This window comes from Sinocyclocheilus grahami, unplaced genomic scaffold, assembly GCF_001515645.1.
Source record: "Sinocyclocheilus grahami isolate Dianchi unplaced genomic scaffold, SAMN03320097.WGS_v1.1 scaffold1192.1, whole genome shotgun sequence".
Lineage (NCBI taxonomy): Eukaryota > Metazoa > Chordata > Actinopteri > Cypriniformes > Cyprinidae > Sinocyclocheilus > Sinocyclocheilus grahami.
In genome coordinates, this window is record NW_015506371.1 from 355,571 (window position 1) to 370,837 (window position 15,267).

Sequence of the window (15,267 nt, forward strand, 5' to 3'; positions counted from 1 at the left end):
CTGTTGAATAGAGGTCATTTTGGCTACATAGTTCTGAAATTTACTAGCAGTGTTATTAATGAATAGTCCACATTTTCTGTTTTCAGATTCGATTTAAAATTAAGGATTTTGTGTATGTCTAATTTTCATTAGGTTGTATTACATAGTTGCATTATATTTGTCATCTCTGATCTTTAGATACTGGTATCATTTTAAAAGCAATGACCACTAGTTTTTAGAGTGCATGGAAGGTGTGAGTTTCATTCCAGTGGGGAGTGAAATGGGTGTTCTTTAGATATGAATAAGCAATGAAGGTGTGAATCAGCTGTGTGGAGAATAAGTGGAGGAGATGTGGTTGAGTTTCCAATGTAGTGCTCAGTCTTGCTCTGGATCTCTACCTTCCTGCAAAATTGAGTTCCAACTGTCATCAGGCAGACCAGAAACGACTAATCAAGGACCAAAAAGTAAGTCCAGTATGTTTAGAAGTTCTGTAAATTATTTATTTTTATGTAGTCTTTGATAGGGAAAAGTGAGATCGAAAAAAATCTAAGACACACTTGCAATTTAGAAATGTCAAAAAGCCATTGTCAATGGCTATTTCATAATAGAAACATTCAAAAAGGGCAAATAATAGTTGCAAACCTATGTTTTGGCAATGGTACTGACATTTTAATGTGTGCCCTGGATTAACTGATCAAGATCGTCAGGATCATATATTTCCAATTCTTGTACTTTAGCACTATTCTGTAATATAAATAGTGTGAGTACATAACTAACAAAAATATGTTATAAGAACATTTTGCTAACGTGTTATTTCTGATTATTTAAAAACATTGTGTTGGTTGTATGACTGTTAAGAGAACATTTAATTTCATCATTTTGCAAACATGGAAATGTTACATTTAAACATATTCTTAACATTCTGAAACATGTAGCATCATTAGAAAAAAACAAATGACTAAAACGTTTTAGGGAAAAAAAAAACTTTCCATGAACGATGTATAAATAACTTTGTTTGTGCGAACATTTTGAGAACAATATTGAAGACCAGATATCTTTGAACAAACTTACTTTTAACGTTACTGGATACTGGAATGTTTGTTCATAACTTTCAGAAAACCTTGCCAGAACATTAGCCAAAATTCTGAGAATGTTCCCTATTAGCTGGATTTGTGTTCGCACTGAAAAATCCATAAAGAAAAAAAAGTGTGAAATGTTTGATACTTCATGCACTCAGCTGTTACAGCTTTTCTCATGTATCAGACTATGATGCTGAATGACAAAATAACCAGACAAAATTCATACACTAGACTATAGAGTACATAGTTTAAAGTAGGCCTACAAGTGCATAATGTATAGTATGTCATTTGGGACACAATCATATATGCCACTGTAACAGCTGTTCCTAATTAACGTGACATATCAGCACATTTGCTACATTGGAAATACCCCTCCTTTAAATGTAATACAGCATAATTTCAATAGGAATCTAGAGCTGCATGAACAGTATTGAGCGCCCCCTAGTGTTGTGGATGTATAAGTGTCACTTAATTTGTGTACTGAAAGTGTGGATCACATCTAGTCAGATACTCTGTTTTGGACCTTCTATCCACCTAATTTTTAACGTCAGAGTGGGCACAGCTATTTGTAACTTGTGGAAGCCATGTGTAAGGCTTCCAGTGTCATCTGCTTCCAGTTATTTTAGCCGTACAGCCTGTTATGCAGCTTGATATTGCAAACTTGTATTTGTTATCATATTATTTTAATTTACATAATCATAAACACGCTGGTTTGTAGCGCAAAGAGTTTTACCATTTACTGCACTTTGTTTTTCTTATAGTTATTTACCTACAGTGGCTAATGAATCAGAAGTCTCGCAAATTCACAGAAAATAGCTTACTTCTGTTTTGCAAAATAAGGCGTATATCCTCCCATCAAAACTTCTTGGCAGCTCAAAATGTGTTTTGCTGTTTCTTACTTTAGTACAGAAAATACTCATACACACACAAGCGCCAGTACAGTAATGGCGTGTGTCTGCAGGATATCGGCCCTTCAGAGTCCATTAATCGAGGATGTACTGATATCAGATAGCAGGGGCTGATGGGATATGTGGGTGTGGCATTGCTAGCATTCATCAAAGTACAATCCTGTTGTTGTGCTTGAAATATAATTAATGTTAAAGGTTGGTAATTGATTTATGGCTGTGTAATGGCTGCTCTGAGGATGCATTTCCACAGTGTGAGTGCTCCTGTGCAGTGCAGGGATGCATTAAAACACAGCTGTTGTCTGGAGAGCTCTTCATTAGCCTCAAGCACATTTTAATTTCAGACTTGACCACACTCTACCGTACGGCATATAACACTCATGCCTTTACAACTAAAACTTGGTTAATGTGTGTTTGGAGAGTAATTAAAAGAGCCAAGAATGAGATGACTAATGAACTGATGATCGCATACATCACTTCAGGTTTCATACTGAATATGACATTGCATTATTGTCTCTGAAATCGCAGAGGTTTTTCATTTAAGTTCAGGCCAGCTACACTTCAGCACTCTCCCTGTAGCAAACAGACATGCACGGCTGTTGGGTTTTACAGCTGTGAGTGTTGTTAATGAGACCAGACTGGAGTGTTTTCTGCAGTATCGTATTCTGTGACGTCCAAAAAAAACAAGAAATAGATGATGATCATGATGATGATGTCACTATATCTAGAACTTGTTTGTGAAGAATCAACACGGCCATTAATTACTCTGGAGTGAATGGGCTGTAGGCATGCCAGATGGCGTGACTATTCAAGTATACTGTTCAGTCTAAAAGCAGGTGTTAATATTCATGCCTCTGCATATTTCACCCAGACATGTTAGTTTAATTATGAGCCATTATTGCAGTTAAAGGGTCTTCTAAACCACGTTCCTCTCCTTGTCGCCTTGCCACAGCACACACTTACAATCACAGTGCGCTCCGTAATCACGGCAATATTACTCTCATTAACGTCCAACAGCGCTTATGCCGTGCCCTGTTACGGTATCCAGCTTCATGTGACACTCCTTGCATCTTCCAGCCAATGCACATTTCATCCACAGGTAATAATTACTAACCTAGTGTGACGGAAAAAACAAAAGGCTTGTTTTGTCCAAAAAGCTTACTTTGTGAATTAAAGTTAGAAAGATGGAATGATGGATTGTTTCTGTTCTGCAGTGCCAGGAGACTTTGTGACTCACCGTTGAAAAGCGCACTGGTCACTACAGAAAAATCGATCATCTGTAGCAGTCTGCTGCACACATTACCTGTAACTTTCTTGTTTGGCACAGCAGTGTTTTTATTTCTGATCTAGGTGGACTCTCAGGTACAGCCAGGACAGGTCCCCTGTTCCTCAGTGCTGCTAACCGTCATCAGTCCTGGAGCCTCAATTGCTGGGTATCAGTAAAAAAGTGGCCTGTAATATAGAGCTGCATCCAAACGTCTGGACTTTCATAGTACACTATGTACTCAATTCAATGAAGCACTTCTTCGATGTCCAATGATAAAGTACACTGCACTCCAAAAGTCTGGAAATGCCCAAGATTTCAATATTGGACAATATCAGCATAAAACTTTATTTCTTGGTGTAAATGCATTAGTAATTGCATTAGTTGTCACTGAAGACCAGCAATAGTGATTTTCTTTTTTGCATATACACGTGACAAGTCAGACAGGGAGATTTTTACTGGATTAACCTTAGCCCAGGTTTCTTTCTTTGAAGATTATTGGTTCGGCACTCCTTTATGGACTGATTGATTGCCAGTGAAAGTTAGTACACATAAGATCAATTTTTGAATTTATTAATTTGTTATTTCATTTAAAATTATTTATGCCGATATTGCCTAGGGTCTTCCACATTTTTGAGGAGCACTACACTACCATTCAAAAGTTTGGGGTCAGTAATATTTTATTTTATTTTTAAAAGAAAATCATATTTTTTTATTATTATATTCAGTGAGGATGCATTAAATCAATTAAAAGGGACAGCAAATACATTTAGACTGCTACAAAAGATTTCTATTTCAAATCATTAAAGAATTCTGAAAAAATATATCAAGGTTTCCACAAAAATATTAAGCAACACAACTGTTTTCAAGAAATGTTTCTTGAGATTTCTGAAGCATAATGTGACACTGAAGACTCTTTTGACTGTGTAATAAATGCAGCCTTATATATATATAAACTTTGGAATGGTAGTATGCAAGTAATTTATTGAGGCATTATTAAACAATTAATCTAACCATGAAAAAAACTTCTTGGTGCCCATAGCACTCAGACTTGAAAAGAGCTAGTGAGCTACCCAACTCTTTTTCAGTGTTTTGAATCTGGAGGCTCCTCAGAATATCCAAAGTATCCATTGCTTGCACACTATTTGCTTACTGCATCATTCTGCACATTTGACACACTACGTTTTGCATATTGTTTCAGGAACATACGTATATTCTGACACAGGGCAGCAGTCTGTGCCGTCATTTAATTGCATTGCTCTGAGTTTGCTTCTCAAGCAAGGCACACTTGTACTAAAAGTACAAGAAGAACGGAAGAAGATGAAGCTGAAGTCCAGGTAGATATTGACCTGTATGTAGATCAGAACATCATTCTAACTACTTTGCAGTGCAGCTAGGTCTTAGGATCATAGCTCAGAGTTGCCTCTCAAGGATCTTCATTATGTATAGTGCAGTGGTCGATGAAGTACCTGAAAGCCACACTTAAATACAAGTACAGATATCTTACCAGAAAAGGACTTTGGTAGAAGTTAAAGTCACCATTTATAATATTACTTGAGTAAAAGTTTTAAAGTATGTGATATTTATTGTACTTAAGTATGAAATGCAAAATGGAAAAGGAGCGAATAAATATATATAAAAAAATATACACAGTTTGAGTAGCAAGATGTGTTCAGTTTTAACTCTTTCTCTCCTTTTGTTATCTTTGGGTTAGCATAATTCCAACATAAGAAAAAATGTCTGGAATCTGCATCTGAAGTGTCATTTAGATGTATTTACACAGTTTAATGTAGCTCAGAGGGGACATGGATGCATTTAACCTGCAGTAAAAATATTATATATACTCGATATATTCGATAATGTCAGAACGCACATCGTTAAAACATCACTTACCATATTTTCGCAGACGATATACTATATATTGCGCACCCAGCCTTGACTTGAGTGGAAAATGAAATCATCCGCGGTTGTGCGAGCACTTGTTTACACATGAGAAAAGATGTTTTTAGTAGTCTAACTTGCAATTTGTCAAATCTGCTTTCTTGCAGTCTGTGTTCTTCCGACTTTATTTTGTAGTAAGTAACAAATATGCTTCGGGGAAATGTATCGGAGTAAAAGTATACATTTTAATTAGGAAATATAGTGGAGTAAAAGTGAAAGATGACAGAATAAAAACTCAAGTAAAGTACAGATTCTCCCAAAAAATACTTAAGTACTGTAACGAAGAATTACTACTTTATTACATTACACCACTGGTAGAGAGTGACTGTTGTAGTCCTGCTTTGGCACTGAAACAAAGCAGGACATCTTTCAGAGTTTGGATATTGTTATCTGATTCAACGTGAAGTGCTAAAGAACCCACAGAGCTTGTTGGCTCATCTTCAACACCAGGCCTCATACCATCAGAATAGGTTTTTAAAGACAATGAACGGAAGGAAGATAGTGGAGGAAGCAGAAGTATGTTGGTGAAAGACAACTGCTGGATACCCAAATCTGTTGAATCTATCTCATTAACACTCTCATTAACAAGTTTTCTTGCACCACCAGGTTATACATCTGTTTGTAGCCAGTAATGATTCTCATTTCACATTGTTTTGCTGGTGTTTACACTCCAGCTGATCCCAGTAGTAGTTTCATTGCACTGTAAGCTCTCCAGCTCCACCTGTAGTATCTGTTGATCCTCCTTCTCCAGACCTGAAAGCCTTCCTCCTACTGTTCAGCAAGACTTTTAGTCCCACGGCTTGCTGTTGGCGAAACAGCACACAGTCTCAGTGGGGATTGCCTTTTCCACACAAAATTTGACAAGTTGAAGTCTGTACTGTAGCCAAGTCTTATATGTGGGGTTGAAGTGCCTGGGATTTGAAAAGCCTCTTGTATTTAGGTTATATAATAATCAGTAAATAAGCCATTTTTTCCTCTGGTCTGACAGTCTACAAAGTCTATAAAACCACAGAGTGTAAACCACAGTGAAATATAATTAAAATCCCCTGGAGGTGAATGAGTTTGGGTGATCTGTGGTGAGTTTGCTAACCACAACATCTCATAGCTTGCTGTGGATTGCATGTGGAAACTCCTGATTGGCTAATATGATCACAGTCAAACAGCAAGATGATTTATAGTTGGGTTGCAGCCCAGTTCATTAATTACAATGGGTTCAGAGTTGCACAGCCGTTCACAAAATCTGCAAGAACATGCCCCATTTCTTAGAAACCTGTACTGTGCACTGTATCTGCTTTCAGACTATAATGTTTCTATTCCCCATCGCAACTGGTCAGTTTTTTTAATTGTAAGTTTCAAAGAGAAAGAGCTCATGACACGCACACACACACATACACACTCACACACACACACACACACACACACACACACACGCACACACACACACACACACTCACACACACACACACACACACACACACACACACACACACACACACACACACACTGTACTTCAAGACTACATTTATTTGATCAAAAATACAATAAGAACAGTAAACACACACACACACACACACACACTCACACACACACACACACACACACACACACACACACACACACACACACACACACACTTCAAGACTACATTTATTTGATCAAAAATACAGTAAGAACAGTAAAAATTATAATTGTGAATTATTATATGTTACATAATTCAATATGTTTTTATTATAATTTAATTACAATTTAATAATAACTATTATTATTATAATTATTATTATTTAAAATATATATTTAAATATGTTTTAAAATGTAATTTATTCCTTTGATGCAAAGCTGAATTTCCAGCAGACATTATTCCAGTCTTAAGTGCCACACAAACCTTCAGAAATCATTCTAATATGCTGATTTACTGATCAAAAAAGACTTAATTATTTCTTTACTTTATTTACTTTCAATCTTAAAAATGAGAAGAATTAGAAAGTTAGAAAGTAGACAATTCAAAAAACAGCATTTGCAAATGTCTTTACTGTCAATTGTAATGCTTCCTTGTTAAATAAAAGATGATTTAATTTTAAACGTTTATTTAGTTTAATTAAAGTCCCCCTGTTGTGAAAATCAAATTTTTATGTTGTTTATTTGTCTATATGGTGTTTTTAATATGCTTTTAGACAAACCATTAGACAAACCCATTAATGAACACCATTGCTGTGTATTTTCTCCTTAAAACTGTAGTTTCCCAAAGGCTGACCCAGAAATATGGTTTGAAACAGCCCTTGGTTTGCTACGTCACAAACCAATAACCAATCACGTCAAGGGATCGATTCCTATCACTAGCATGCATAATAAACCAATACCAGCACAAAACCAAAAATAAATCAGAGCAAAAAACCCATGAAGCTGTGGTTTAATGTGAATTTAGAACCGCTAACTTGCATTATAACCCATGGCAACAGTGTAAAAGTAGCCCGGAGTCAAACCCACCTCTCCCGCAGCTGATGCACTTCACACGCGTATGCTCGCGGGCGCGAATTAACAATCACAAACAGATGCAGTAGAGTCTTCAAGGCATTTTAGGACACAACATCGTCAAGTAAGTAACTTTAACGAATGTTACAGTATTCACTGTAGTTGTCCGCTAGTAAAAACATAGTTTTATCAGTCATTATCCGTGTATGCCATTGTTTTGAGGTTACTACAGTTCAGTGGATCAGGAGGCGCTGGAGTGGAGGCGGGACTAATTTGCATATTCATAGATCCACGTATAGTAAACGAGGCAAGGGTGTTACATTCAAGCTATTTTAAGGCATGAGAAAATTATTTTCACAAGAAAAAACATTTAAATATGTCATTTTGATGATCAAAGATAAGATTTAAGGGATAACATATTTGACTACAGGGGGACTTTAAATCTTACTGATCCCAAACTTTTGAACTGTAGTGTATATATCGTTCAAATTGGGTTCAAGAGTTGGCAGACTAACAGAGTAACAAACTCTGAAGGACATGAGGATACAGGATAACACGTCTTTGTGGTATTTGAGCTTTAGTCTTATCTTGTTACGCAGCTCTTTAGTATTGCACTTGAACTTCAAGAGTTGATGATGATGTAGTACGAGAACACAAAGATGCAAGACTGCATAAAATGCATTTTGAGAAATAGCCTACAAGAATATTGTAGAAAAGGAACAGGAAGAATCAGGGAAATGAATAATCAATGAAGAAGAAGATATGGAATATGTGGAAAAGGACTCATGGCTGGAAGAAAGTCAGAGAGAAAGATAGAAAAGGATTGTCAGACTATAATGTTTTGTGCGTATTTCTATAGCAGCCATTCATTGCTGTGAAAGGCTGTCTATGTCCTTAAGACATACACATTCATGCAGCTGAGGCATAGAGCTTCAAAACTAACAGCACAAGAGACCTACTTGCAGCAGTTATATAGACATTTATACTAATTCTCTCTACAAATACTCTCTACAAATTCTTCAGAAAACTTTCAAGCAGTTTGAATGTGTTTGAAGAAGTTGAACAACGATGATCAGAGGCCTACAATGTGAATCACAGCTCTTGGATGTCTGACAGACAGCTGTAAATCTTCAGCCATCAGTTGCGTTCAGCTCCGGCTACATAGCATTTCATGGATATTCAAGCTCCCTCAGCCACCAGAGCCATCTATACTTCTATCTAAGTCATTATTTCAAACAATTCTCATTGTCCACCAGCACCTAAGCACCATTTAGACACAATTGGGTCACGGTGAAACTTTACCACCACACCACCAGAGACCCAGCTGCTTGAACACATCGATATCATTACGGCAAGATGAGGTAGGCTGAACTCTTGGGAACTGGTACTTTTTGCAGGATCAATATAGCAGTCTGACCTGAGCTATATGTTTACATAAGGATTTATACTCTTGGCTCAACCTCTCATAAATCCTGAATATGAGCATGTTTGCCCCTGAAAGCACAATGACTGAACAGCCCTACTATTTTTACTCCCCGCACTTCCCTTACTCAGCTTATGTGCCGACATCAAAGCTACAGACCTGTTCAGCAGGCATGCAGGCACTGTCTTTACTCTGTTAACATTCTCATTCTGCATGAACGGCCCACTAATGTTTCAGGTACTATGTGGTATATAGGATCGCGTTTCACTAAAGCTCACCTTCACACCTGCAATCTATTAATGCTTTTGCAGTGAGGGCAGAAAAAGAGAATAAAATCTCCCCAACCATCTGCCCATCAGGAGCTGAAGGTGAGAGAGAAAAAGGGGAGCAAGACAGGAGGGGCAGTGCCAGTAGCAGATCATCTGAAGTATAATGTATAAATATAATGATTTGATTATTTGCTGTGATGACAGGATTAGTAACTGTCACAGTCACTGAGCGAAATAAATATAAGCAAATAGTTTATTCAGTAATTTAAATGTTTTGCAGTCAGTTATATTTAATTCATTTAATCCTCTATATCCTTTGATATCTTTAAATTATTATTTTTTTTACCCAAAAATGATAATTCTGCCATAATTTACCCACCTTCATGCTGTTCAAAGTCCTTATAATCTTCTCTCTTCAGGTGAACACAAAAGAGTAGCTCCTTCCCATATTGTAAATGCATGATAATTCACAATGATAAGTTTCAAATTAGACCAAAAGCATGATAAAAGTAACCCATTCGATTATATTGTGCTATATTCTGAGTCTTCTAAAGCCATACAATAATTAGTGTGATGCACATCTTTTTGGCTGAAAATTTTCCCTACATTGTATTCACACTTCCACACATTCAAATTGCCAACACGTTGTATCAGAATCTCGCTTGAGGTTGAGTAAATGTTTGGAGTAAATCATTTTTGGGTGAACCATCCCTTTAATCCTGTCTATTAATGCCTGTAACCCATATTAAGCTTTGTAAACTCCTTTTGTCAAATTTACTGCATAGTCACACTATTGGTTAAGCTGTGTGTTCACTGAATAGGATAGTCTTTGTAATCCCACTTGTGTGTATGTGTGTGGCAGTTTTCCATGTTTGCCGGGCATCCATAACAGCCTTAGGGAAGTGTGTCGTGGCCATCGGTGGAGTGGAGAGAAGCCTTGAAAAACAAAATCTGGCAATGAGACATGCTGTTACTGTATGCAATTGAGAGAAAGAGGATGACAGAAGGCTAAAGAACAGAAGGGCACATGCACCAGGATGCAAGAACATGACGATGACAGAAGTGTGAGGTGAAACAGGTTCATTGTGCTTCATTAAGGACACGCTCGATTCTTCTAGTCCATCAAATGTGAATGCAGCCCTGTGCCTCGTGCATTTGTGCATGTGTATAGCGAGAGCTGTTGACTGGCTGTGCATCTGTTGTAATAGGATGAAATTCAAACTGCAGTGGAGGGTTGGACTGCATCAAGAGTCTCACATATAGAAACATCATCACCATCAAATATCAGTGCGGCTGAGAGGCATGACAGACTTGCGCTTCCGCTCTAGTCTCTGATATGAGAGTGAATCGCTTCTGACAGCTTCACCTTCTGCTTCCCAGCACCTAGCAACACACACAGGACTGTCTGTATCTGTGTGTCCATACATCTTCATTCAGGTATAGATTTGAAACTTTATATAAGTTGCTCATTCCCCACAGCTTGTTTATTATTAAAAGTCTTCAAAGAAGAACATGAATGGAACGGCGTGAATTAGATCGCTACCGTTCCATGTCGTTATACATTCCCCGTTGCAGTTTAGATGACAGGATGCATTCATTTTTGGGAAATAAAATTAATGAAACAATGAGAGTTAAATTGTTATTGTTCTATGTCGTTAGGCACTCCCGAGTCCGGTTTAGATGGCAGTATGCGTTATAGTAATGAAGAGACAGATAACAAATATAGAAGTGCCCACCTGAAAGATAATCACCTTGCAGAACTGTTTTCTACTGTGGCTGACATGCAACCAGAGGACTGACACCTAAAGGGCCTCCACTATGACTGCATAAATATTATGTTGACTCAAAAACCCTTTAATTGTCACTCACTGCGGCTGGAAACAGACACGAGGACCTGCATGAAATTAATGTGCCCTCTCGATGCATTATTCATGTGCAACATTGTTCTCTTGATGTATGTGTCTTGCCAGTGCTCATGGCCAACGCCAGAGAATTAAAGATTAATGTGAGTTCCTCGTTTCCTCTCGCTCATGGACATTTAACTACAATACAGTCATAGTCGTGGTATTTTCATTTCCCTCTAGTTCGCTTTCCTTTGGCAGTCGCTTACCATATCAGCTGGAACTCTTTAACCAACTCGAGTGAAAGCTGCAGAAACACAGAATCCTGTCAGAGGTTTCATGAGATACTCTGAAGTACTCCATACGTTTGACTGTTTGTATGAAGTCTAATACAGTAGAACATCTTGTTCTAGAAGAAAGAGCTACCTGCTTACAAAGTGCCAGATGAACATGGAAAGGGACCACACAATTTGTTCTGTTTTACTTGCTGTTTAAGTCAAGTCAACTTTATTTATATATAGCGCTTTACACAATACAGATTGTTTCAAAGCACCTTCACAGTATTAAGGGAAGTAACAAAATCAGTTACGCCAATTTCAAATCCAAATCCATTTCAGTTCAATAACAGCGAGATTAATTAAATACTCTATGTTCAGTTGCCATCATCTGTTTAGCACATTTTCATTTGACATTGTGAGGGTTTCATTCTCCTCAGAGCAATTTGTGGTTCTATATTCAACTCGTTGTGAAGGACTTAATCTACTTAATTTACCCCAAGCTGACACTTTAAAATGTTAAATTAATGCAAATTCTGTCATCATTTAATAATCACGGAAGTTGCGTAGCACTGACCAATCAGGTGATTTCTGTAAGCTTCAGGACAGGCGATCTGTGAACGGACTGTGTACAGGACTAGGTACAGGACATCATCTGTTTGTATGCTTCAAGATCCATTTAGTATTGACTCTAATAATATATTCTTCTCACATCCTGTTATAGCAAAGAAAACATGTCAAAAAGCTGGATAGGATGAAGGCACTGCAGATAGGAACTTAAAAAACATTTTGTTACTCCATAAGAAGCTCTTTACCATTGCTCCAAGGGGAGATGGAGGAGCATCAGAAGGCATTAATTACCATGTTAAATATTCTTCACACTTAACAGGCAAGCCACTGAGTTCATCAAATTAATTTCCAACATTCAGCACTGATAATTGGTACCATTCCATTTTTATTTCACCCCACCACAATGATTTTCTCACGGAGGGGTGTTTATGGATTTGGTGGAGTGTCTATCTTGAAGAGAACTGTAGTATCATTGACTCTTACAGTGTTTATTAGATCAAACTGGTCAATGTTACACACAAGTTAAAAGCTCCTCAAAGTGAAAGAAATGTGTGAGTGATTCTAAGCTGCACACTGATAAATATTGAATTTGTAGTTCACAAATCATTGATGAACTCACTCGTTCTTGTGTGTCACCAGTAGCGGCGCCTGACTGTAAATTTAGGTGGAGGAGATTCTGGGTCGTAGTGCTAGTTTATAATAAACTCAAGAAAGCTTATAGTCTAACACATACACAAACACTTTTGGCAGAGATCTAATGTCCTTGTGTTATTCAGATTGATTGACAGGCTTGAAGTACACACACACAGAATGCAATAGAATTATTGCCTTAATATTGTCTCCGAATGTTGATTTAGAATGTTACAAGCTGTAGAGGAATTTAAGTGAGGAAAAGAATATCATATCTCATCTCAAAACAAATATAAAACAAACACAACAGAACTATATAAAGGTCTTTTATTTGAGCACATTTCAACTTCAGTATTAACACTTTCATTAATTTAAAACACTACTCCACATAGGAAAAACAGTCATGCCATCTACTTACTGACCTGATGCAAACACATATAGCTGAAGCTGACTGATATCGTGTTAGTCTGGAGCGAGATAAGTTAACGTGAAAATAAGCGGGGCAGTCTCAAAACTGCCAAATGGCTCTCAATTAGAGCATGCTGCAGTTCCACTTTTCACCACAGATTTACATTTAAAATTCATGGGGCGTGTTGAGTTCAGGAGGACACCGGCACAACTGCCAAACTTAGTATCATTTTTCGTGCCTGCCGAAACTTGCGATTAATTTAATATATTCTGTGCACTTTATGACTTAAAATTGCCAAGAAAATCCAAAAAATACATTTACAGTTTATTATTTATTCAGTTTATATAGAGGTCTATGTTTTAGGTGAATATTTTATTATACCTGCCCTTACAGACGAGCAGTGCCTGTGTGTCACATGACTTAACATCATGACACAAGCACCACTCACTCTGTGATTGTACTGCTTCAGAAGACTTGGATTAAACCACTGGATTTTTACAGTATGGATTACTTTTATGTTACTGTAACAAAGTTCGTAGTTACGTGAAGAAGGAGGCTGGAACGGGCTAACATTTAAACATAAAACTTGATCAAATAAACAAACACAAAACAAAAGTAAAGCGGCAGCCCCTCACAGACGACTACTGCATAAAACACAATAAAACAACAACATAAAATGTCCCAGGCCTGGTCCTCTCTCGTCTTGCACTGTTGTAAGTGGCGGAGGTGTCATTCATTATCGTTTATTCCGCCGGCCTCCCATGGCTCTTGGCCCTACCCCACTCATCACTTTGTGTCCTTTCTGAAGCTTGAAATTATAGGAGCTCATTGACTTATACTGTATCTTCAAATGTTTGCTTTTGTATTCTGTAGAAGAAAGAAAACAATACAGGTTTTGAGCAGCATGAGGATGAGTAAATTATGACAGAATTTACATTTTGGGTGATCTAACCTCTCAAGTGTAAGTAATAAAGGTTATGGTGAGAATGTAGTGCATGCATACTTTTACCTTAAAATACGCTTTTACAAAGTTTGTACACAATGAAGGCTTTTTTTTTTCTTTTTGGTTATCGGAGTTCACTTTTACTCAATCAAACATTTTATTTGAAGGCACAGTAGATTTTACACAGCTTGATGAGACCTGTATGGTGGATTAGAATGTGTGCAGTTTAAAAACCGTGTGCTTTATATAGCTGCAGTACGGAATAACTATTATTACAGACACTTGTGTATTTAATGTGAGTATAGAGAGAGAGAGAGAGAGAGAGAGAGAGAGAGAGAGAGAAGAAGCAGTGAGAGAACAGACGGATATATCTGCAAGAAAGCCTGGAGGAGAAAAAATTCCCAGCATGCTTCTTTCTCTGTCTATGTATGTGTGTGGTAGTTGGATCAGATTGTGATGGTATTCATGAACTGCACAGCATCACTAATTATCATTACTTACACCTCCGTATCTATTATGTGTATTGAAAGAAAGTGTGCAAGCACAAATGAATCATCTTACTGTAACACAGGATGTGTTGAGGACACACCTGGTTGGATGTGGATGTGACTCAGTGTTCAGGTAATGCATTACAAGATTACTTTTTTAATGAATGTGTAGATTAACCAACATATTTTATTGGAAAACATGCCTCTACCTACATTTTTGTTACACTCCAAAAACTTACCTATACATACAATTCACTACATTTTCCAGTGGAAACTAGTGGCAGTAAAACACCAACAACCAACAACTTTTATTTCTTTTCACACAAATTGTGACTACAGGGGAAGATTATTGATTAATAAAGGCTTATTTTTGTGTGGTTCTTGTGCAATATTATGTTATGATCTCAAAACACTTTTATCATAGTGCGGGATTTGTAAACCAGTACATTTAGACTTTTGCATCACTTAACAAGGCCCATATATATGGCTTTTCTAACTTGCTTGCCTAGTAGTGTTGCACACATGACATGGAATGCTCAGATTTGAGTCCCGTTACACACAATAAAAGAGCTCAAATAGAGCTAAAATGGCATGGTTTTTCATTCTCTTAAACTAATTATTTTCCTCACTTTCTCTCTTTCTGCAACTTGTGTGTGAATGCGTGTGTTAGATTAGTTTATATGTCTTAGATTTATCCAATAAAGCCTTATTTATATTGAAAAGAGAAGTATCTTGTGTTTTGTGCTCACAAGTTAATGTCTTAAACTGCCGATCTTGTTACA